The sequence below is a fragment of the Lynx rufus genome, unplaced genomic scaffold (genome assembly GCF_022079265.1).
Source record: "Lynx rufus isolate CCGP_SWC_20201006 ecotype Redwood Valley unplaced genomic scaffold, mLynRuf1.p SCAF_1, whole genome shotgun sequence".
NCBI lineage: Eukaryota > Metazoa > Chordata > Mammalia > Carnivora > Felidae > Lynx > Lynx rufus.
In genome coordinates this window covers 95,700,002-95,725,181 of record NW_025814823.1, presented here as the reverse complement: position 1 = coordinate 95,725,181, position 25,180 = coordinate 95,700,002, and positions in this window count along the sequence as shown.

The window sequence follows — 25,180 nt, the reverse complement described above, 5'->3', positions numbered from 1 at the left end:
AATAGAGAGCTGGCTTATGTTCAACATGTATAGTGTCCCATGGATCCACAGACTCATCCAATGGTGATTACTCTGGTTCTTGAATGTGTACATGGAATGTACAGACTAGCGATCTGATAAAACCCGAACTCTGCTTCTTTGATCTGTGGAGTAAGAGCAACCACAGGAGAAAAGGATATCTGCATCACATTTTAATACCCAGGATAAAGCACCCATTGCAGAAGGTGTACTAAATAATACGGTGACCAGGACGCCTCATCAAATTACTATCAGGCAGCATGTGTCCTTGGTTCCCCAAGGGCTTACGCGATGGATTGGTAAACCGATTAGTCATGGTGTTAGAGATGAAAGCTACTCATAGACCTCTCTCCCATCAAACATGATGTCGTTTTTGACACTAACTCATTTTGTCCAATATGTCAACAAAAGAAACCAAGACGTAGTACTTGGTCAACTCTCATCTCTTGAAGAGATAAACGTGCTACTCCTGTGGCAAGTTGATTACACTGCATCCTGTTCATTGTGGAAAGCAAAGTAACTTCCCTTTATCAAGATGAGAAAAGAGATTGCCTCCCTTGACAGTAGTTCCTTGGCATGTACCCTATCTGAGGGCTTACAGAATGTCATATTTACTAATACAGTCTCCTTAAAAAATTGCCTTGGACCAACGGACCTACTTTATTTGGAAGGATGCCCAACAGTAGGTGTATGACCAGAACATTTCTTGGTTTAAACACATACCACACAATTTAGAATCTGCTCACCTAGCAGAGCTCTAGAATAACCTCTGAAATGTCATCTAAGAGATGAGCCTCTGTAAAGGTAGGGGATTATTCTTCAAGATACAATGGAAACATTAAATTTACAGCCATTATGTGGTGCTGAGTCCCCACCCAGTGTAATTTATGGGTCTCAGACCTAGGGGTGGAAAGACAGTGTCCTTGCTTACTAATTGCAGCCAATGATATATGTAAACAATCAACGCTTCTCAGCTCTGTATCTTAAAGCTCCGTGTGTCAAAAGCTCCTAGTTCCCAGAGAGAAATGAATCCAGCAAGACCTAGAGTGGAGCCCTACTAAATGTAAAGCTTTGATTGCCATTAGGTCTCTTGGACTCCTCACACCAATACCAACAGGCAAAGGACGGAATTACCATCTTGACAGGTAACATTGATACCGATCGTCAAAAAGATTTAGTGTTACTATTACATATTAGAGCTAGGGTTGGCATTTCAGCAACGCTCAGTGTTTCAATGACCAGCTTTATTTCAGATGTGGTACGTTTCAATTTTAGTGTTTCCATTTGGTTCTTTATTATAGTTTCTAACTTTTTGCTGCATTTTCCAATTTTTTCATTCACCGTGAGCATATTTTCCTACCATTATTATAATAACTTCCATAAAACCTTTGCCTGAGAATTCCAGACTTTGTTCCATCTCAGGAACGGTCTCTACTGATTGTCTTTGGTCAGGATAATGGGGCACATTTTCCTGTTTCTCCGTATGCCAAGCTATTCTGGACTGTATCACGGACATTTGGAATCCTGTGTTGTGAACACTCTGAACTGTTATACAGGTCCAAAAACTGAGGATCTTCGCTGTTTGTTTTATCAGGTAATTAACCGGACTGAACTAAAACTAGAAATTCTGTCAGCTGGGTAACAGCTCAAATATCAGTTCCGCTGTTTTTTGTTTTTTTTAATCTTTAACATGGTAGCTTAAATGATACTTTTCCTAATGTATCTGGCTCCTGCGTTATCTAAAAGAGTGTTAGAGCTTACACACAAAATTTGTGGAAAATGGGAGGTTTGCTCTCTCTGGTTCCCTTTGTTCTGTGTTCCCCCATACATGACCAGCTATTACAGCTGCCTTCAATCTTGTCCTCTGGTTCTTCAGGACAGAGAAAATGCAGGGTTTTCTATGACCGGTTTGTATGCTACATATTGCACCTGACGAGGCTTGTCCTTAAGCTAGAAGCTAACGAAAAAGAGAAAATCCTTTCCTACCCCCCACTACCCCTTCTAACCAACTGGTGACTCCTCTCCACCACCTTCAGTCTTTAAGTTTCCTCCAATGTCTTCAAGTGGCTGTCTTTGGTTTTTGTTTCCTTTTTTCTATTTTGTCCAGAGTGTCATGTGTGAGAGTATTGCCTAATATCAGCTTACTTGGTCACACATGGCAGTGACTCCCAAGAGGAATTTTAACTGTGGAAGATGAATGCCAGTGACCAGAGCTCAGACTCCTCAGACGTTGGTGTAGTTCACCCCACCAGGCTATCTTCTAGAACAGCAGAGGTGTTAGCCAAGGGTAAGTTTGGTATGGGTGTAGCGGGAAGATTAGGACCATCACTGTGGGTCTTGGGACCAACTCTAGCAATGGAGATTAAAGCTCATCACACCAAGCCATCTTATAAAGTTTGTCTGCAGAAGTTGTGACCCACCAGATTTTTGAAAAAGCTGCAAACTTAATGGAAAAGTTGCACAAGATCAGCTGTAATAGACACGCCTGGCTCCCCGCCCAAATACCTTCATGTTCCATCAAGGTCTGTATATCCACCCGTCAGCCTCTGCTGTTCTGCCCAAGACTTGCATCAGTGACGTTTTTTACTGAGGAATGCCATTGGGTGGCAGGAACCACCATGGCGAAGTTCCAGGGAGCTTATAACCAACCATCCCCTCCCCCACCACAGCCTTAATAAGCCACTGAGTTAAACTAAAGCAGAAGAAGTGAAAAACCTCAGCCCCCTGAGTGCAAGATGAAAGACGATAGGAGGTATACTTGCTGCTACAGAATCTGGCTGATACTAGAACTTTCCCTGACCTTGAATCCTTGCTTGCCTTTTTCCCCTTCCATACCGGCTTCCTCCACTTCTCTATCAGTTTCTTCTTCAAAGATTTCCTTAAGAATTCACATGCACTCAAATCCCCAGCTCTTGGAGACCTCACCCTGAAACACTCTCCTTATTCACTGTGTTGCTTCTCCAAACAGGACATGAGCCCGGCAGGGTATGGAACACTGAGGGGGGATCTGAAGACAGGCTCATCGAGCCTTACACCTGCATGACAGCAAGTGACACACGCCAGCATGATGCCCCAAAGACAAGGTGGGAGCAGCCTCTCTTCAACAGATACAAGAAGGCGTCCACACCCGCAGATCCAGCCTGCCAAACTGAGGCAGACAGAGCAATGTTATGAAGGAAGACTCAGAGAGGAGCCAGCCCTGACCAACTGTCCACACTGCTCCAGAAGCTTCTCTCATTCAAGACAACCCCTGAAAAAAAAGTAGAAGAAAGAAGGAAACAAACCATGATGGTTGATAAGTTTCCTCAAAGTGACTGTGTTTTGAACCCCACAGCGCCAGAGATGATATATAAATGCGAACAGGCAATGGTGAGATCAGACGGAATGCACTAAAATCCAAGAAAGAAGTTATTTACTCTTGGAAGATTTCTATCTTCAAAGCAAAGGCAAGTTCAGTTATATAAAATTCATTAATATTTTAGATTTCTGCATGTCGACCTGTTAGGGCTTAAATTTCTGATCCACTTAAACTTCTGTTAAAGTACAGTTTTCAAAATGATTTCTCCTACCTAATGAGAAAGAAGGAATTTTTCTCTCATTAATAAAAAAGGAAACAAAATGACGTTTAAAGGTTAAATGCCTTGCCTAATGTCACAAACAAACTAGCTCCCATGGAACAAATATTCAAAATGGTTTTCTGACTTTGGAGTCCAATTCAGTTTTTTTTTTTTTTTTTAAACCTTGCAAGCAGCCTAGGACTTGGTATTTGAAGCCTAGCCAAGACAGTTAATCATTGTGAGTCAGCCAAATTTTATCATCTAGATGGTTGCAGGCATATTCATGAGAAGTAACACTTGCTTCTTCAGAGAACAACTTCACAATTCACCCAACATACCAGAGAGTTCTGGGCGTTCCCAACGTCAAAGTTTTCTATGCATCAGAATTACCTAGAGATTTTTAGTAACACCAGCAGCTAGGACCTGGATCATCCCAGAGTTCAGATTTAGTGGATCAGAGGTAGAATGCTGGCTTATGTATCTCTAACACTTGCTGGAGATGATTCTCATGCAGAGCCAAGTTTGAAAACTCCTCCTCCTTCCTGACTTGGCCTAGTTCTTAAAACTCTGGTGTCACAGTGTTTTGAGCTCTTCTTTGGCTCAGGGAAGCTTGTTTGACTTCTCCTTCCCTCGACTCCCATAATCCTATCTCAGTGAGTCTTCCTTGCTAGCGCCATATTACTTGTGATTATGCGCAGCCTCCTGTAACTCCCCGGGTGGTTTGTATTAATTCAGGTGCTTGGATCTCCGTAGCATCCCACCATAAAGGCATCTTGCTTTCTTCTTCACCCTCAGGGGCAAAAATGACTGTCTTCGACTAAAATAAGGTAGCCTGTGTCACGATCATTTAACCTCTGGTTGGCTTTGATTCTCAAACTCCGTATAATTCTGATGTAACTTTTCTACATTGTTAAATAATCTGATGTTAATCCACGTTCCAAAAAGTTCTTCTCCTTAATATAGGGGGGCACAGAGATAGTACAGTATTGCCGTGAGTAACACCATTCCTCTTTGAATCTTAAGTGTAGATAAGCTCCTGTAAAACCAGGAAAATGGCCTCTTGAAAATGATGTCAATCTCCAATTTGTGGTCATATTTGGTCTCTTCCATTTTGATAGTTCTGGAGATTTTCTTATTTATCAGAAAAGTAAGTAAGAATGCCGTATTAATGCTCTATTCCCAAACACAAAAGAATGATCAAGTTAAAAATAATTCCATCATAAACCAACAACTATTTGATGGGTAACTTTATGACAGCTATGTAACCTACAGGCCATTTCAGACAGGAGGCAGGCATTCCGGGACAGAAGGCAGAGACATGGGTCCAGTCTTCCAAACACTCATCATTTCTGACAGCTCAATCTATGAACCTTTCATACCAGGTATGTTTCTCTTATTCCTATCTGCAATCAGCATAGTCCCTCTATTTGTGTGTGATGTAGGGAAGGCTAAGCTGTGCTTATAAATGAGTCCCAGAGTAAACCAGAAACCTTTGTGTATCACTGCTAGGAAGAGGGCACAAGTCAAGGAATACCAGCTCTGCTGTGGACGCTGAAAAAAAACACATCTATACACTCACAACAGTAATTTCATACCTGGTGTCAAGTTTAATGTCATGATATCTTTACGACATTACCTCCAAAGTGCATTTGAATAGTTCTTCATAAAAGATTCCCTTAAGGGATAAAATAAAGAATAGACTCAGAATATATACCAAACACCCTGATTCTTCAGGCATTGACCAAGGTCTCAGATCTATTAAAATAATAGTTCTACCTCAGCTAAACAAAATGTACTGAACAGATCTACATGCACCCTTAATTCAGTATAGATTCAAAGACTGAAAATAAAAGGAACTCCACAGATGCGGAGATCACTACCATGATCTTATCATAAGACACAGGAAAGGTAATTTAACAGACCTGCTTCCCCTGAGAAGCCAGCAACATGATACCACTAAATGGAAGCACAGTGTTGGAAAATATTTTCAGATTTTATACGTATAGTTTCTTTAAAGGTGACTCTTGTAAAGAAGCAAATTTTATGACTGCAGTTCTTGAAGTGCTAACATTTAGAGGTGCTGGCTGGACAGGTAGTGACTCAATAACAGTGGATACGGTCAGAGATATAGGAATGGACCGTCAGGAAGAGTCACTGACTTTAGGAAGGATGACATCAAGGTATCACAAAATTCTCGTCTGCACACAACTTTCTGCAAGACTGCCATTTACCAATGGAATGGGTTACGCTTCAAGGCAGCTCTGCGGCCTGGAGCCTTGGGCTAATGATTTGTGAACACACCATTTTCTACCCTCCTCTTCAGCAGAAATGGGTAACTCTTAAATCTCAAGAAGTTAAAAGTCCAGTATTATGTGAAATCGGAAACTGCCCCAGATACAATTCAGTGATGCTCCTGTGTAATTATGAGGCTTCCAAGACAATTCAGGGTCCGTTCAAGTTCTTCAGAATTTTACCCAAGAGGATCCAGTCTTCACCCTACACCTCGTGGAGTGATGAGAACATATCACGTAAATATGTCTGTAGCTTGTCTGCCATAAATAGAGCTTAATGGTTTCTAAAAGGATGGTTGTCAATAACCAGGCCACTTGATTGAAAGGTGTTTATGGCTTCCTATTCTGTATTTGACAAAGTATTTTGAACTTGGAGTAACTGAAAAAAAAAAAAAAACCAGAAGATAGCCTTCTGGGTATAATTTGTTTATTCGTGGTGCCTTGTCCCCAAACACTTGGTAGTGTCTTAAAAGAGGTAAGTTTTACCCAGTGGAGTCTCTATGCATAGTAGAGAGAAGATGCAAAGACCTCTTATTCTGGGGTCGAGATCTGTCTGTGGTTCTACAGTTTCAATGTTACACTTCTTGTCTGAATTTCTTGATAATATCAGCAACAAGGAATTCTGAGTGAGACAGTATAATGTGAAACAATGCCTGTTCTGTGAAATAAAGTTGACCACTTACTTTGGAGTTCCTGGTTCTTTCTGTTATGGCACTCATTAGTGCCTGGATGTACAGCAAGAAGGCAAAACCACAAAGAAATAAAATTTTATGACGACTAATATCCTTGTATTAGAACATTGAAAATATGACTCACATCTCTGAAAATTAAAATAAAGAACAAAAGAAGTCCAGGTGGTTCCAATCCTCCTGTCAGCACTACAAGGTGGAAGAATTAAATGGGACATGGGGTGGGGAGTGTGTGTGGGGGGGGAAGCAGCATCAAAGGATGTCACTTTCCCACTCAATCTCCACATACAAGTACAAATTTATGACGTAGAATATCAGTCCACCAAGTCAAAGGTTAAAAGAAAACTAACTTTTGAAAGTGCTCTATTAATTCTTAGTTTCTATTCTTATGCTCCTTTTCCACCAACTAGCACAGATCAGTCTACGGTGAGTCTCCTGCCCCATTTTCTCTGGGCTTCCGTCAAGTGCATGGTACCAAAGTACAAGGTGAGATGGGGAGTGGACACTGGTCCTCCTTTTATTTACCTATTTGGGGGGCTGTCTACTGAAGTGCTACTCAAGATACTCCTTGCATCTGTCCAGAGAGCAACTTCAAGTCCTGTGGCTCTCTCTGCTATTTATCAAAGCAGAGCATTCTTTCCTCCCATACTGTCCTCAAACCAGGAACTTCACTTTCTATAGAGTCTACTCACCTGATTCAAACATACATGGCTGGTACCCACCCCTAAGTTTTTGCTACCGCTCTAAGAACAACATGGAAGGCAGGCTCAGAGCAGGGTTCAGGAATGAATACAGAAGACAAGGCCTGGAGCAGGTCTTGAAAGAGAGTGAGAATTGGCCAAAGGAGGAGGAGACATGAAGATCAGAAGGCATCCTAAGCAGATTAGCACGAGGAAAGGCTCATGGGAGTAACGAAGGTTGGCGGTGTCTGGGAAACTAGAAGACGTAACAGGAAATGAACGCTGAAGGATGAAGCGTGAAGTCTTAAAAGACATCTAAGGAGTTTATGCTTGGTTAGCATCAGGGTACCTCAAAAATGGTGCACATAGTGGGGAGAAGGCAGACCATAAATGGGGAGTAAGCAAGGCAGATCTAGAGGAATGGATTCCATTGTCCTGTCAACACGGCCTTGGCTAGAGAGCACCACTGTAACCTACACAAATTTCAACTCTGTATTGAAAAGGAAGACTTTCTTCAAGTGTCCTCTTGCGTCTGTAGGTCAACAATCATACTCATCATCAGTTTTTGGAGTTGCCTTGCTACTATATCTTAATTATGGTCTATAACCACCTCAATATTCTCTAAGAAGACTCCATTATACATTTCCTTACTAAACAAAAGTGGCTGTGAATATACAAAAATATATAGTTTTTTTTTTACTTTTAAGTAAAAAACTCCATTTATAACACCATTATAATACATGAAGTGAAAAAAGCAAGTGGAACTTAAAGAAGTATAAAACTTAGTGATGCAGTTAGCATCTGACTGACAGGAGAAAAGGCAACGTTAAAGAAAACTATGACATCAGGAAATAAGAAATCATGAATCATTTTTGTTACAAAACATTTTTTTTTAATTTTTTTAACGTTTTATTTATTTTTGAGACAGAGACAGAGCATGAACGGGGGAGGGGCAGAGAGAGAGGGAGACACAGAATCGGAAGCAGGCTCCAGGCTCTGAGCCATCAGCCCAGAGCCCGACGCGGGGCTCCAACTCACGGACCGCGAGATCGTGACCTGAGCCGAAGTCGGTCGCTTAACCGACTGAGCCACCCAGGCGCCCCTGTTACAAAACATTTCTAAAGTACGGATGAGTGGGACAAATAAAAGACTTATTTATTTACCATGCAGATTTGATAAATGTTACTTTTCTAACAAATGTAACTTTTGTCAACAAATGACAATTTCATCATCTCTACGTTTTTTAAGGAACTACATCTTCCAGGTATACCTGAACCCCCATTTCTAGAAGTGCTTCCTCAAGTTCATGTGTACTTTCTAGTTCACATTTTTCTGCCAATATGTGTATCTAATAAGCATATATAGCATCCTGCTATTTACATATATACCATCATATTGTAGCTCATGTTTTCCCTAAAAATTATTTTGAAATTAATCCACGGTGACATATATCATCTGTTTAGTCATTATCTAAATAACTCATCATTTATTCATCCACTCCTCTGTTGATAGATTGTTTCTACTTTTTTTTGCCAGTGCACACAATGCTGCGAAACATCCAACTACAGGGTTGTTTTTTTTTTTCCAGTCTGTTTTCAGGAGCTACTCCTAGGTCTACACCAAAAATAGGAATTGGTAAAGCAATCCTGTTGCTTGGTCAGTTTTACAAAAAAATTACTAAATGTTTAAAATTATTGCAAACTTCATACTCGCTTGGATAGAATATGAGGCTTAATATTTCCTTATGTTCTCATAAATGTTGGTAATAACAGTCTTATTTTTTGCCAATCTCATGGGTCACAATACATCTCACGATGATTCCAATACACCTTTCCTTCATTATTATTCCTTTACATGTATGAATTGGTGATCCTTTCGTCTGTGAATTGCCTGTTCATACCTTTCACTGCTATTTCAATGAGTTGTTTCTACTTTTCTTTTTTGGATACTCCTTATGAATTTTGGATTCTCTCTCTTTGTTCAGTTGTATGTTCTACAAGTATTTGCTCCAGCCTCTGGCTTTATTTTTCATGAAAATTAGTGATGTGCTCCCATCATCAATATTTTTCTTTCTTTTGTGATTTTTGTAACTTAAGAATTTTTTACTGACCGAGTATCATTAAAAATGTCTCTTTCTTTTCTTTAAAAATTTTATAGTAATGTTTTTCAAATTCTTATCATTTCTTCTTTTTGATTTTACTTTTGCACATCATGTCAGGTAAAGGTCAAATCTTATTGCTTCCAAATGAATAAGTAATTGCCCCAGTGCCTTTCAGGTAGTCCTTTTAGACTTTTTAGAATAATCAGTCCTGGGGCGCCTGGGTGGCTCAGTTGGTTGAGCATCCAACTTCGACTCAGGTCATGATCTCACGGTTTGTGGTTTCGAGCTCCGCATTGGGCTCTGTGCTGACAGTTCGGGCCTGGAGCCTGCTTTAAATTCTGTGTCTCCCTCTCTGTCTCTGCCCCTCCCCTGCTCACACTCTGTCTCTGTCTCAAAAATAAACATTTTAAAAAAAAAAGAATAATCAGTCCTTTTGCCATTGTTTTGTGAAGGCCTGCTTGCTATGTGTCAAGCCCTCACATGCTTCTATCTGGTCTCTGCTGTTTTATTGTTACATTGTTCTCTGTGAGCTAATGATGCAGATGATGGTTATTCTAAGTTATAAGAAGAAAGTTTTAAAAACTGGTTTAGCCCAGGGCACCTGGGTGGCTGTTAATAAGGCATCCGACTTCCTCTCAGGTCATAATCTTGCAGTTTGTGGGTTTGAGTCCCACTATTAGCGGAGAGCCTTCTGGGGGCTTTCTCTCTCTTTCTCTGTCCCTCCCCCCAGTTGCTCTCTCTCTCTAAATAAATAAATAAGAAATAAACTTTAAAAATAATAATAAAAATTGACTTAGCCAAACTCCTTACATCAGAATTCAGTTGCCACACGAGTAAATAGTCATTGAATTCTCTTTGGCCTCAGCCTACAGTAGAGGGACACATGTGGCCTTCAGACTTTAATAGCTGGCTAATCTCAGCTGGCCAAGGGCCATTAACATGTGGTTAACTATTCTCTGCTCTCATGCCTTTGTGTATAAAATGGAGAACAAAAACAATCCCCCACTGGCTTATCATCTATTATTCTGCTGATGTCCTCCTTTCACAGCCCTTGTCATAAGCCATAATAATTTTCCTGCCTTGTTTACTCATTTATTTCTCCACAGAAACAAGAATATAGAACAACTCTAGCCATTTACTATCAGGTTCCCAGGACCCTACAATAGTGCCCAATACATGATGTATAGTTCATAAGTAGATGGCAAATGGTGAATGAATGAATCAAGTACTAGATTTAAAGGAAGAAGTTTAAAACAGAAACCTTTGAAAAAGTGAGTATGTTGTAGCCATGTAGAAAGCACCAGCAGAGACATTACCAATAAAGGAGAAGCAAGACAATAAGCTTTCAACTGGGAATGAACAAAGAATGGCTGAAATGAGAATCTTTAAAAAAAAAATGTTTATTGATTTTGAGAGAGGGAGAAAGGGAGGAAGAGAGTGAGGGAGGAACAGAGAGGGAGGGAGACAGAGAATCCCAAGCAGGTTTCACACTGTCAGTGCAGAACACAACGCAGGGCTCAACCTCATGAACCATGGGATCATGACCTGAGCTAAAATTAAGAGTTGGATGCTTGGGGAACCTGAGTGGCTCAGTCGGTTGAGCCTCAGACTTCAGCTCAGGTCATGATCTCGGGGCCCGTGAGTTTGAGCCCCGTGTCGGGCTCTGAGCTGACAGCTCAGAGCCTGGAGCCTGTTTCAGATTCTGTGTCTCCCTCTCTCTCTGACCCTCCCCCATTCATGCTCTATCTCTCTCTGTCTCAAAAATAAATAAACGTTAAAAAAAATTAAAAAAGAAAAAAGAGTTGGATGCTTAACCGACTGAGCCACCCAGGCGTCCCTGAAATGAGAATCTAACTAAAAAGATCAGGGGATATGGAAAGATATAAAGTGAAATTCATCATCTCGCCCACTAAAATCCCTCCCATTTTGCTGCTGAACAAAACAGCAAGACTGTTTTGTTCAAAATTTTTCTCGGTGGTACACCAATTAGGTGAGAAGTTGCAATTTCGTATTCCTCCAGGAGCAGGATACAGACACAACATTAAAACCTAGTTGACCAGCAGTGTTAGGCAAACCAGCCCTTCTGGTGGATATCCGCTATTTCCACTTCCTGAGAGAGTGTGTTCTGAGTATTGTAACAGGGCTATCAAAATAAAGGGATAATTGGATTTTTCTTATTATTGTAACACTTTAATTACTACAGTAAAATAACACGGATTTTAACTATCAAATTAAATTAGCCTAATAGGGTAAAATTTTAGGAAACCAAAAATTTACTTCCAAGCCTAAGGCTCCCTAAATGGAGTCTGATTTTCACAAAAATCCCTCTGTTAGGTTAACACTTGGCTCTTTAAAAAAAAAAAAAATTAAGTGTTTATTCATCTTTGAGAGAGAAAGAGACCGAGCGTGAGCAGGCGAGGTGCAGAGACGGAGGGAGACACAGAATCCGAAGCAGGGTCCAGGCTCTGAGCTGTCAGCAGAGCCCGATGCAGCGCTCAAACCAATGAACCATAAGATCAGGACCTGAGCCCAAGTCATGTTCAGTAGACTGAGCCACCCAGGGGCCTCCAAAACTTAGCTCTTTATTCAATGCAATATCAACCTAAACTTTATTTGTGCTCAATATTAAGAACACTGTGGTATTTCATCCAGTTAAGGGAATGAAGTGTGTAATCTTCATACTCTCACCTGATTCATTAGCAATTTGTCAATATCATCAGCAGTTGCATTTTTGCTGACAACACAAGTCCAATCACTTTTTTTTTTGTTTTTCTTTTTCTTTTGTTAATTTAGAGAGAAAGAGAGTGAGAGCATGGGTGGGGAAGAGGGGCAGTGGGGAAGAGGGAGAGTAAGAGAAAGAGATCCCTGATTAGTCTCCATGCTCAGTGAGGCAGTTGACATGGGGCTTGCTCCCATGACTCTGAGATCATGACCCGAGCCAAAACCAAGAGTCGGGCACTCAACCGACTGAATCACGCAGGTGTCCCACGTCCAGCTACTGGCCAGTTGAAACTGGCCTTTCTGGGTTCTCCCTGTATCATTAGTGGTCACACGACTAAAGGCTTTTGCTGACACCAAAACAATAGTTTGCCACAAGATCAAATTAAAAAAAAAAAATTAACAAAGACCTATCGAAGGAGGCAAAGAAACTTTACTTTTGTTATGTGTTGTTAAGAATTTTGATTCTAGCAATATTTTGAAGAATTTTACGATGTTAATAAAAGGTCAATTCTTGAAAAACCCATCTAACCCATCTAAAACACAGTCAACCAATCAAATGCCAGTAGAGGGCAATGAAAAAGACTTAAGCAGAAAATATAGTCAGACTAAAGTTCTCATCTCTATATACTGAAAATATTTTCATTATCAGGTATATTTAAGTAAACTTTTTATGACATATATCAGTTTTCTTGTTTTAGGAAATGAAATGAATAAAAATAAAAAACTAATTTTAAATGCTATCCAAAAATAGTAAGGTTAGAGCAAATCCTCAACGAATAACTCAAGAAAGAACTTTCTGGAAACAATTTTATTATAGTCAAATTTGATCAATACAATCAGTATGTTGACTGGCTATCAAGCCAGCTGATTTTGTATCAGCTTCTACCCTTCAGGGTAAAACTTTCTCACAAATTTCTTTTCTGATTTTCTTACATATTTGTCAAACTTACCATTAATTCTATCTACATAAGCAGAGAACCCCCAACACTCAGCCCACACAAGGTGTGTTCTAGAATCTTGAAAAGTGGTGTGCCAATGGACTGGTTTGGAGGGGGGCTGCGAAGAGAAGGGGAGGAAAATATTTTGTATACCATCGCTAGAGATAGGACTCTGTATGAAGTGGAGATAAGACTCCCCTCATGGCTACTTATCCTCCCCACCCTCTTACCAAGGCTCTGGTAAGGACTAGAACCCCACTCTCCTGACCACATTTCATGCTCTTTCCACTATACCAGAAAGCATTTGTATCTCTGAATGAAGTGGTCACTTCATTTTCTATTAATGTATCTGGGGTGTTCAAAGTCAAAAAGTAGTTGGGAATATGACTCAAAGATGTTTAGATGATAGAAGCAAGGCTTTCAGGAGGCACCTGGGTGGCTCAGTCAGGTGAGGGTCTGACTCTTGATTTTGGCTCAGGTCATGATCTCAAGGTCCTGAATGGAGCCTTGCAATGGGCTCTGTGCTAAGAGTGCAAAGCCTGCCTGGAATTCTCTCTCCTGCCCCTCCCCACTCGTGTTCTTCCTTTCCCCCCCCCCCTCTCAAAATACCCACTCTAGGAAAATACTTTAAGTATTTCCAAAATTAGCCATAGATGAATGACTGACACTTGTGGACTCTAACATTTGTTCTCTTTAGAAATCAACAGGGTTTTTTTAGTTTTTGTCTCCAACGAGGTATTCAGAGATACAGTGACATGTATGCTTTCAGCTGGCTGAGGTTATTAATTAGCAAAGTGCTTCCATATTTATTAAATCATTTTGGTGTTCCAACAACTTTAAGAACTGGTATGGATGACACACAGCAATGCTCACACAGCCTCCCTGAAAACAGCTAGGACAACAATAAGAACAAGACCACCTTGATTTGCCGGATGCATCACGTGCCATGGTGCACAAACTCCCACCGTGACCGAATGCAAGTTACCATAACCGTGAGGTCATCCAGTGTGGAGGTGGAGGAGATGCCCACAGTCAGCTATGTCTTAAGATCAAGCTCCAGGACATAACAGCCTTACAAATAGGAAGACCTGAGAGCCTAAGCACCTTGTGCAAAGTCACACAACTGGCGACAGATCAGGGCTCAGAGCCACATTTTCTGGATTGAAGTTCAGGGGTTATTCCCTTATAGCAAATCCGCCTCAGGTGCCTTAATCCTCTCACTGCTGTACAGTGTGTAAACTAAAGTTTTAAATTGAGGGTACATCTTCTTCCTAAGCTAACAGATAGCAGTGCTTTACGTCTCTCTGTCTCGTCTCAGCATCAAGTTTCAACGGTTCCCCTACAGCAAGATTTTAATTTCTTTAAAAAATTTAAATTTTACTACGGTTTTAAAGGTTATTTTAGAATGACATGGAAAATGAACGAGTAAGATACACTTTCTGACATATGCCTCCGTTATTACTAACGCTTTCTTATTATTCAGTCCTAAAGCCTCCTAGCTCCTTCTCAACGTTCAGGACTGTGACTGTCCAATTGTCCTACTCTGCTTGTCTCTTATTGATTAGCTGCTCCCTCTCATCTCAGGGGTTTTCTGTTTCCTCTTAATGAGAATTATCTCAACTAACCTCACATGAGTCTTAGCCTTTGAAAAACCTTAGTATTATCCAAGATCTTGCTTTCTCTTAACTTAAAGGGAAGGAAATGAAAAGACGAGGAAAGAAAAGAAAAAAAATAAACCTCAGCCAACTTCTGTCCTGCGGAAGCACCAGAAATTTCATGACTTATTTTCCCCTTGCAACTGAATGAAGTAAAATGTCTGTTGGGGGAGACATGTGCAAACTGGGAAATCTCTTTGATTCCGAAAAAGGACACTAACAAGCAAGGACATGGCTTACCAAATGATAAAACAGATTATAAAGGTACATGCATTAAAAGATTGTAGCACTAGCCAATGCATAGACAGATCACTAAAAAATAAATGGATTGGGGGGTGCCTGGGTATATCAGACAGATAAGCATCTGACTGTTGACTCTAGCTCAGGTCATGATCTCACAGTTTGTGAGTTCGAGCCCCGCATAGGGCTCTGTGCTGACAGTGCAGAGCCTGCTTGGGATTCTCCCTGTGCCTCTCCCCTGCTTGCTCTCTTTCTCTCAAAATAAATAAACTTTACAAAATAATACTAACAAAAAGAATGGATCAGGTTTGCCAAAGTATGCACAACTGAAATGCTTCCCAAAAGTATTTCCATGGACAAATACTCATTATCAAAAATGGAAACTTCGTTCTTTGTGTCTACCCCTTAGAGACTTATCATCTATTTTAGCATATTAAAGAATCCGAAAGTACCATTCTATAGAAATCTGTCTAAACTTACACAATCTTAAGCTTCTCAGACTTGTGTGACCATGAAATCATTCCCAAGAGAATTCCTAAAATTGTCTTCCCAAGACCACTCTTTAGAATGTATTGAAATAGAGAATCAGCCAATGGATCCAGGTATGTATGGGAATACAGAATGTGGAAAAAAAAATTGTGAGAAGTGGTCAGTTAAGGATGCTAGGAAGAAAAGTTATACTAAAAAATGCTATTTTTAGAAGTTAAAAAAAGAAGGTAATTCTCTACCTTATTTCGATACTGAAATGAATGACAGAGAAATAAAACTTTAAACATGAAGACTGAAGCTTTAAAAAAAAATACAGCAAAACATTAGTTAATGTGTTTAAAGCATCAGGAAGAGAAAATGCTTTCTAGAGCTAACAATGAAGAAAGTCACCAAAGAAAACTGTAAATAATACCAGATAAAAATGTCAACTTCTATAGAGCACACAAACAGTAGTTAATAAAAATTAAATAAAAATGAAAAGTGGCTGAAAATAGGGGCACCTGGGTGTCTCCACCAATTAAGCATCCAACTCTTGGTTTCTGCTCAGGTCATGATCTCATGGTTCATAGGTTCAAGCCCTTCATCGGGCTCTGCACTGACAGTGTGGAACCTGCTTAGGATTTTCTCTCTCCCTCTCTTTCACTCTGTCTGTCTGTCTGTCTGTCTCTCTCTCTCTCTCTCTCAAAATAAATAGACTTTTAAAAAAAGTGGCTGAAAATAATAAATTTTAAAAAAGAAAATAATAAATTAAAAATGTGGCTGAAATTATTTGTAATACCTGTAAGGCCTCTCGCTTATCAATAGTGAGGAAAAAAATGCACCCGTGCCCACAGACTCACACACAAGAATAGGCACCGTAATTTAACAGAGAATCCATAAAAGAAGAAACGTTAATGGCATTTAAATTTCAGAATGATGTTCAATTTAACTGCTAATGAAGTAAGCACAAACTCAAACCATAATGAAATACCATCTTTCACCTTTCAGATCAGCAAAATTGAAAAAAAATTAACAACTCCCACGGTTGATGAGAGAACAGTGGAATGGGAATTCTCATTCACTCTTGGTAAGCAGTAAGTCTCTAAGAGCCAATTATTCAAAGCCTATCAGAAGTTAAGTGTGAGTACCTTTTGACTGAATTCCACATCTAGAAGTGTAGTTCAAAGAAAATGTGCAAAGATGCGTGCAGTGTCCAATAGGGCATGTTGGCCAAATGGTGGCTGTTCAAGTGTGATGGCATGAAATTTTCCTGTTTGGATGCATTTGATTGTGACTAACATTCACGAAGTACCTTTGAGTACAGATATAATTAAGACGGGCAAGGCACTTGACTCATGGAACCCCTATTCTCGCATAAAATAAAATAACTACATGTGTAAGAAAAATTATCAGGAGTAGTAGTAATCTTCAAGTAACAGGATGCCTACTTTTACACTGTATGGTTCCCTGGAGGTCACTCAAGCCTTAGCTTGATAACAAGTATCACTCAGACAAAAAGGTAATGAAAACGGAGTTTTTATTTTATCCTAAGTGTTATGGGAATCTACTGCAGATTTATTTTATAATGTAATTTTCATTCTAGAAGCATCACTGTAACTGCTGGGTTGCCAGTGGACCGCATAGGGGCAGTAATGGAATCAGGGAGACCTACGTGAAGCCTTCTGCTGTAGACCAGGTAAATTACAATGGAAACTTGGACTATGGTGTCAATACTAAATATGGAGAAAGGTGAGAGGATTTGGAATATACTGTAGGGGTAAAACTGATAGTGTTTATTGACTGATTAAACAGAGGGATGTGAAAAAGACAGGAATGAAAAGAGACCCATAATTTTGATTTGAACAATTAGGAGGAAGATTGTGATATTGACTCAGAAAGAAGTTCATTACAGGACATGGGATATTAGTAATCAATTCATCTACTTTGACTAGTTATGTTTGAGATGTCTACTTCTATATCCAAGTAAAGATTATTAACCAGACAAGTACATATACGATGTCAGAATTCCAGGAGAGGTTAAATCTGGAAAATAAATTTTGGAACCACATGATTCATATTTAGAGCAAGAAATCTGAATGATTATCAAGGGAGCAGGGCAAAGGTGATGGACCTCCATCTTGGGCAGGCCCAACATTAGAGACAGAACAAGAGTCTGAACCCTAGCTCTGTAATCTTCCAGCTATACAACTATACACACATTAGCATCTCTGCTTCTCAGTTTTATCATCTGTAAAGTGGACATAATCGTAATAAAAATCCCCTGGGTCTGTCGGAGGATTAGTGGAAGCAATCATAATTCAAGTACATCTCCAGCACACAGTAAGGGGCTTAGCAATTGTTTTGCGTTTCACTGCAAAAAATGTATTGTTTTCCTAAATTATGAACTAGTACAAGTGTTTAACCATCAGTGAAAACAAAGTTCTATGCAAGGTGATGTAAAGAAAACATACAAATACAGATGGTCCCCAATGTATGCTGGTTTGACTTATGACTTTTTGACTTCGTGATGGTACATATTCAGTAGACACATACTTCAAATTTTGCATTTTCATCTTTTCCCAGGCTATCTGTCTGTGTCCCTTGCTGGGCAGCAGCATCGAGGTGCATCTTCTCGGCAGCCGTGCAATCGCGAGGGTCAACAACCAATACGCTTTCCACCATTTTGGTTTTCGCTCTCAGTAATCAATTGCCTGGGATGTTCAACACGTTATAATAAAAGAAGTTTTATGTTAGCTTATATTGCCCAACTGTAGGCTAATGCAGGCCTTCTGAGGACATTTATGGTAGGCGAGGCTAAGCTGTGCTGTAGAGTAGGCTGGGTGTATTAAATGCATTTTTGAGTCAGGATTACTTTCAACTCACACTAGGTTTATTGACATGTAACCCCACAGTGAATGAACGCACGATGGTACAACTGTGCGATGGTACAACATGAGTAGTAAGAAAAAGAAATCTACTAGAAAAAGTAAAGTCACATTGGTTTGGTTCAAACTGAAGAAACGAAGACAATGATAAAGGAGTAAACGTAAACACAGTTCAGCGGGAAAAGGACATCAGAATATAAGTAGGAAGTATCTTGAAGGTTTCTAATCATTGGACAGTAGAGATGCTAGCAAATTATGCTAGAATTGTTTTACCTCTGTGTCACACTCTCCACCACGTATGTTTGCCAAGTAGCTCCCCAATTCAGGCAGGAGGCTCATTTTTACAATGTCCACTGAATTCCTTTTTAATTAAAGCATTCCTTTACTACCTCTTAATTTTTAACACTACTAGTTTTTCACATTAGTTAAAAACACCAATTTTTAACACTATAGGAAAGAAAGCACTGTTTATGTCAAACACAGGAGGAAAATCTTAAGTTTTATTAAAATTCACAATTATCTTAAAGGTCATTCATTTCACAATGACCTAATCATTGTGAGGTCACTGGAGGGAAAAATAAGGACTCACCACTGGTTTTTTGGGTTTGTTTTTTTTCCCCCACTATCTACGCAACTTAAGGCCATTTAAAAAATCCAGGGTTGGAGTATTCTCAATGGTGTTAAGGAGACAGGTGTAATTAACTGCACCTTGAATCCACATTTCAACAAAAGGATGTGGAGAAGGGGTTGAATTCTCACGCTTCCTTGGTTTGTCTAAACCTTTCAGGAAAACATGGTCTTTCCTCCCTCCATTCAAGGGTGAAATAATATCCCCCACTACCCAGAGTCACATAAGAATTGCAGAAAAGACAATAAAATTCCGTATCTGTGTAGGCACTTCTGTGCAGCTGCTGTAGTCTGCAAACAACAGCTGGGCAATTATGACTATCACCCTTGTATTCTCCAACAGTCTGAAAATCATTTGTATTGAAGTTAAAGCTTTAATGCTTCTGCTATGTTTTCATTCTCTCTGCTGCTCATCGCCCCTTCCCCCGTGGCTTCTCTTGCTTCCCTATTTCTCCATATAAAATTCTATCAAGCGCACTCAGCATAATCTTCCCTGAGGGAAAAACAACGCTCAAGTTTATTGCCGGTACCATTATTGTGGCAACTTGGAAAAACTTTCAGCCTGGGTTTTTCTATCAAAAATGGATTTGGGAGGCAGTTAATCCAAGGCTTAATGTGTTTCGAGGAAAACTGGGGATTCAATTCTCCCTCTGTATTTTCTAACTTCCTTCCACACCTATTTCTTATAAATATTAAAGTGATTGAACATACGGTTCTGAATTGTCTGTACCCAGGGAAATGGCAGACTTCGTTAAGAGTTATTTGAAAACTGTATATGACTACCTATGAATTTATTCACATGGATTTTATATTCCTGTCATTTGAAATCAATTTGTAGTGTATGCCATCCTGTCCTTTGATCTTGAAACTCTATCCTCTATAGATTAAATGGCACCGACCTCCTTTTTCTGTGCACCTCTCCAATCATGACACTCTGTCCAAACAAACTCACAAAGCTCCTGACTCCAGTGAAGGCATGGGAAGTTTTGTGTCTGGGGCCCATCGAGGGTAGGTGATTGGCTATTAAAGCACAATGGTACCCTCGCTCCCCTCCTGGCATCCCGCATTCATTTCATGCACCCATATACCTAGACAGCTCTCTGCTTCTACTCCCCAACAATGGAACAAAAGAAGGGGAAGGAGGGAAGGAGAGAAACACAAGGAAAGAGAAAGAAAACAAAAAAGAAGAGAGAAAAGAAAAAGGAAAAGCACACATTGCACACCTTCTTGTAAAACGAACAAGTAGGTAAAAGAAGAGAGCTAGAGACCTTTATTGGAATACCATGTTTCATTTAATTCTCATGTCAATCCTTTGACCTTTCTTATTCACACGATTCACATGATTGCCAGAGAGTTTGTCCAATATACCAAAGATCACATACTTAGAAAGCAGGAAGCATAAGGACCAGAGCTGAAAGTCACATTTGATAGATTCCAAGTCCCCAACATTTTTAGTTTGTCTTCCTTGGGATGTTTCCATTGCAAACAAAGGTAAGAATTCTCTCTCATTTACACAATCGTATAGGCCACACCTTGGCAAGTTTGTGTGACACAGCTATCCACCAGAGGAGCAGCCAAGACCATTAGTGGGGGGACCAAGGAACATTCCAGAACTATCTGGCTAGAATCTCACCCACACCCACCCCCTCCAATGTTGCTAAGAGTTTTGGTCATCAGGCAAGAAAATCCCAGTAACAACAAACTCTCAAGAGTCAGCCATGGGTGGGAGCTGAAAGGGACAGAAGTGAAACATGGAGTCAGAGGAACTGGGGGTTGGTAAAATCCTGTAGACACAGTGAAAACCATGCAGGAGGATCTGTTGAGAAAGCAAATATTTGACTGTCACAATGAGGACAGTGATGGTGGTCAACTGGTTTTAGCCAGGGAAAGAGCCTGAGAAGAACACTCCAAAGCCAAAATAGGTACCAGTTGGTTTTTGCCCTAATCCTTTCTCCCTGCTGCCACACTGGACTAATAAAAGTGCAAACCACCCCTCATCATTTCCAAGACCTGAAGTTTTCACTGAAGTTTTAAAATGAACTATCCTGACATTTTTAGAGGAAACTAGCCACAGAGGAATAAAAAAGGCTTCAAATGTTAAGGAGACAAAGATCCAGCCTAGCACAGGCGGGAGTAGAGAATGGAGAAACAATACACCTTGTATTTGTCCCCACACAACTTCTACGTCTACAAGACACAGTGTATTACTCTCGAATCCTCAGGAAAAGTCAGTAAAGTGGGTACAGTGTTGTCACTTTTCAGGGTGGAAAGGTGACATTCAGAGACACAGAAGATTTGGGCAGACTCACCATTAATATACACCATAATATCAAGCTTAAAATACACACACACACACAGTGAATTGAAGGAATTACACTATTGGGTCAAAACGTTTAACAATGGGAGGTGGAATAAGAAATAGGAGTCAGAGTCAACATTTTTCCGATTCTTTCAATTCATCCTTTTATAAATTCCCTAACATGATCTTGAATAACTTTATAATTACGACCTACTTTGTACATACTGTGTAAGAGCTTTATTTATTGATTCGGCTAATTTTGACATTACTCAAAGCAGACAAATGCTTCACAACGTAGATGTTTGTAGAACCCGTAACTGAATCCACTAAGCAGACTCAAAAAGGCAGCTGGGTGATTTCCAGTTGTTTGAGACTTTTGAGCTTTCCTTCCACCCCTTAAAAACACAATGCCATTTCTGAACATTTCCCTGACGCCAAATTCTCATTATGTGCGTTTATTTCAGTTAGTAGTGAAGAAGGTTCAGAAATAATCTTACTGTACGGACGGGGTTCTAGGAGAATCCAAAAAAGTGTCAGCTCTATCAGTAGCTTTTTCTAAAGTTACAAAGCACAAAAGCCAACCTTCCAAAATTGCCCACGTCCCACAAAAGCACAGCCTTCCGTGGGTGTGGAGGGAGCACACATCTCAGGCACAGAATGAAGCCAGCATTTACTCACACATGTCACAGCCACACAGTCATGCTACCGGGGCCTCCTGCAGCTGTCTGGAAGCCACCGAATAGCGATTACAAGTCAGAAAGCAACGGGAGGCCCTGACCTTGTTTTCACGCCGCATTCCTTTCCAGGGGCTCTCAGATTCATTCTCCCCCACACTGTATTGTGGGTAATGATCCCTCTGTGTATAATACCCCTCTGAGGCCAGCAAAGCAACAGAATAATAACCATTTGGGCAACCGTCCTATTACAAATTCCCCCATGAAACTCTGCCACCAGACAGACCAGAACATCTGGCAAGATCATGTCAATTAGTAGGACTCGGACAGGCAGAATGTACCTCAGGAAGACACGGGGCTTGGGGGGGTCCCTGCACATTCGGACAGTGCCAGGGAGGCAAGTACTCATCTGACAGGCTTCTCTTTCCAGCTGCTTTTCATGTGACAGTGACTTGGCTTCCCTCTGTGCAAAATGAGAAAACAAAGAGAAACATCACCCTAAGAGGAACATGGAAGGATCATCACAGTATTTGCCTGAGCATTGTTGACAGATCTGACATCATAGGATTAACGGACAGAGAAGAGTCTCAAAATTTTAAATTCTACATAATGGAGATAATAGTATTATTGTTATTATTATTATTACTATTATCATTATTATATGCTAGGACCACCTTCATACTGATCTTATATGCAACAGTAACTACAGATTAACTTTAAGCATGGGCCCAGAAGCGGTTTTATTCCAACAGCAGTTGTCTGAAATACGATTCTTGGGGGAATTTTCTCTCCATGACCCATGCTCCATTTCCCTTGACCTCGCTATAGTCTTTGCTCCTTACAGTTTTATGGTTTCATTGATGACAGCATTCTGTGGTGGGTTTTTTTTTTCTTCCCTTCCTCTAAAGAGTTTTTAATTTAATTATTCTACTTTTTTACCTAACCTCAGTGTTTCAAGATAGGGAAAATATGAATGCTAACTCCAGAAATTTACAGTCCTACGTTGCAAATGACCCAACATCGTTGAGATCTGGGGCACTCATTTTACTAATGGGTAACACATGATATATTTTATCCTCCCTTTAAGATACAGCTCTTGCTGAATTTCAAGTTGAAAAGGTATTCGGGACAACCAAAGTCTGATTTAGATGAAGATAAAGGAAAGATTGGGAGAAAGAGAACAGAGAGGGAGCCCACAGTTTGTGAGTAGAGAAAATAAGAGCTTTGAGGAATCTTTGTTCTAGAAGATGTCACAGCAAAGGCTCCTTCATCCCACATATGATTAAGGGTGAGAACGAAAAGAAGTGTACTTCTGTAGAGTGGAATCTAGAGGCCAAACATGAAGCAGTCTGCAAGATGAAAAGTCAGTAGTAAAATTGGCACACCAGGCTATGTTAAATGGATAAGTGTATTTTTTAGACGCTACACTGCAGCACTGCTCACCGAATAATAAAAATAAACACTTTGAGCTTGCACTCTTCAAAAATTCAATAGTCAGTCATAACAAAGACAAAGAAAAGCTGGTTGACCTGGTATGATGACAACTTTTTCTAGATGATTAAAGAAACAAACACCCACTAAACATAAAACATTTCTCAGAACAGCTGGGTAAGTTTATGGCCCTCTGTAACTCACCTCTTTGAACCTGAAGACTTACCAAAAAAAACGATCAATAGGCTAAAAATACAACTGTGAACACGGCCTAGTCTTGTAGCCAATCAGACCATTCATCGATAAAGTACTTTATGATCCACGCGAACAATTTGGGTTCATCCAGGCTCTCAGATTTTAACTAAGAGCGGCTAACTGAAACCTCGAAGACTCTCCAATATTCTGGCTCTGAAACTTTGAAGGTTCAGTTCAAGTCTATGTCATATTTTAACCTTAAGTTGAAATCTTCAGTTGCTGTCTGTCGACTATTTCCATCCCTTCCAAACCATCTAGTTTCCTGGAATTATTTTTTTGTTTGTTTTCTAGCCATGTTTTCACCAATGCATTAGACACTGTTAAAAACTTTCCTTTTTGTTCTTCCCCTGTGAAAGCAATCCCAACTGGGGTCCTATCAGATTTCCTTATAGATGATCTCTCAAGTTTGTGGCTCATTTGTGCTCTGTTTTACAACTATCTGCTTTCCTCACAAATATTTTCTTTCCTCCATAGGACAGATGGATTAGTTTATTTTTTTTATACAATAAGGGAGAGCACTTCAAGCCTATGATGAAGAAATTAAATCAATTCAGGTAATAGCCTAACGTAGATCTACATTTTTTTTTTATTTCAACACTGAAAAGCCCGGTGCTGGTTGGAGGTGGGGGGAGGGTGGGGAGGAGGAGACATGACATTAGACACAAAACTCCATCCACAAGCAAGGTATCAATGGCAAAAGATGTCTTAGCATTTAGTTTTAAAAGGATTATCTGGTTCTTCCATAAAAGGCTATTTTTTAATGTGTATCTGAAAAATAAGAGGCTGAGGAAAGAGAGAGGTGAGTGATGACAGAGTTACTGTCCGGACACCGGAAAGTTTGGGGATGGGAATTTAAGTGCCGAAATACATCTGGACCACCCACCATCCACTCCCATCCACCAAGAATAAAGCAGCCTCTGAGGAGGACACAAAGCCCACGATGACTAGGTTCTAAGAGGAGAAGTCCACTGGGATGACCCAGACGTGAACTTGGAGGAGATAAAAGGAAAGCTGCAATAGCTCCATTCAACCCATTCAATAAAAAGTTAAAAATAGAACTACCCTATGATCCAGCAATGGCACCACTAGGTATTTACCCAAAGGATAGAAAAATACTAATTCAAAAGGAGACATGCACACTGCTGCTTACAGCAGCATGATCTACAAGAGCCAAATTACAGAAACAGTCCAAGTGTCCTCCTGTCGACTCATGAATGGATAAAGAAGATGTGATGGGTGTCTGTTTGTGTATATATATGAGAGAGAGAGAGAGAGGACAAACATATAGAGATATAGATATACACAAACACACACAATAGAGTATTACTCAGCCATAAAAAAGAATGAAATCTTGAAATTTCCAATGATGTGAATGGAGCTAGAGAGTAGAATGCTAAGCAAAGTAAGTCAGAGAAAACAAATACCATATAATCTAACTCATATGTGGAATGTAATAAACAAAATAAACGAATATATGGGGGAAACAGAAGAAAACCAAGAAACAGACTCTTAAAAAAAAAAAAAACAAGTTTATTTTTGAAAGAGAAAGAGAGAGTAAGGGAGAGTCAGAGAGAGAGAGGGAGACAGAATCCCAAGCAGTCTCCATGCTGTCAGTGCAGAGTCCAATGCGGGGCTTGACCTCACAAACCCT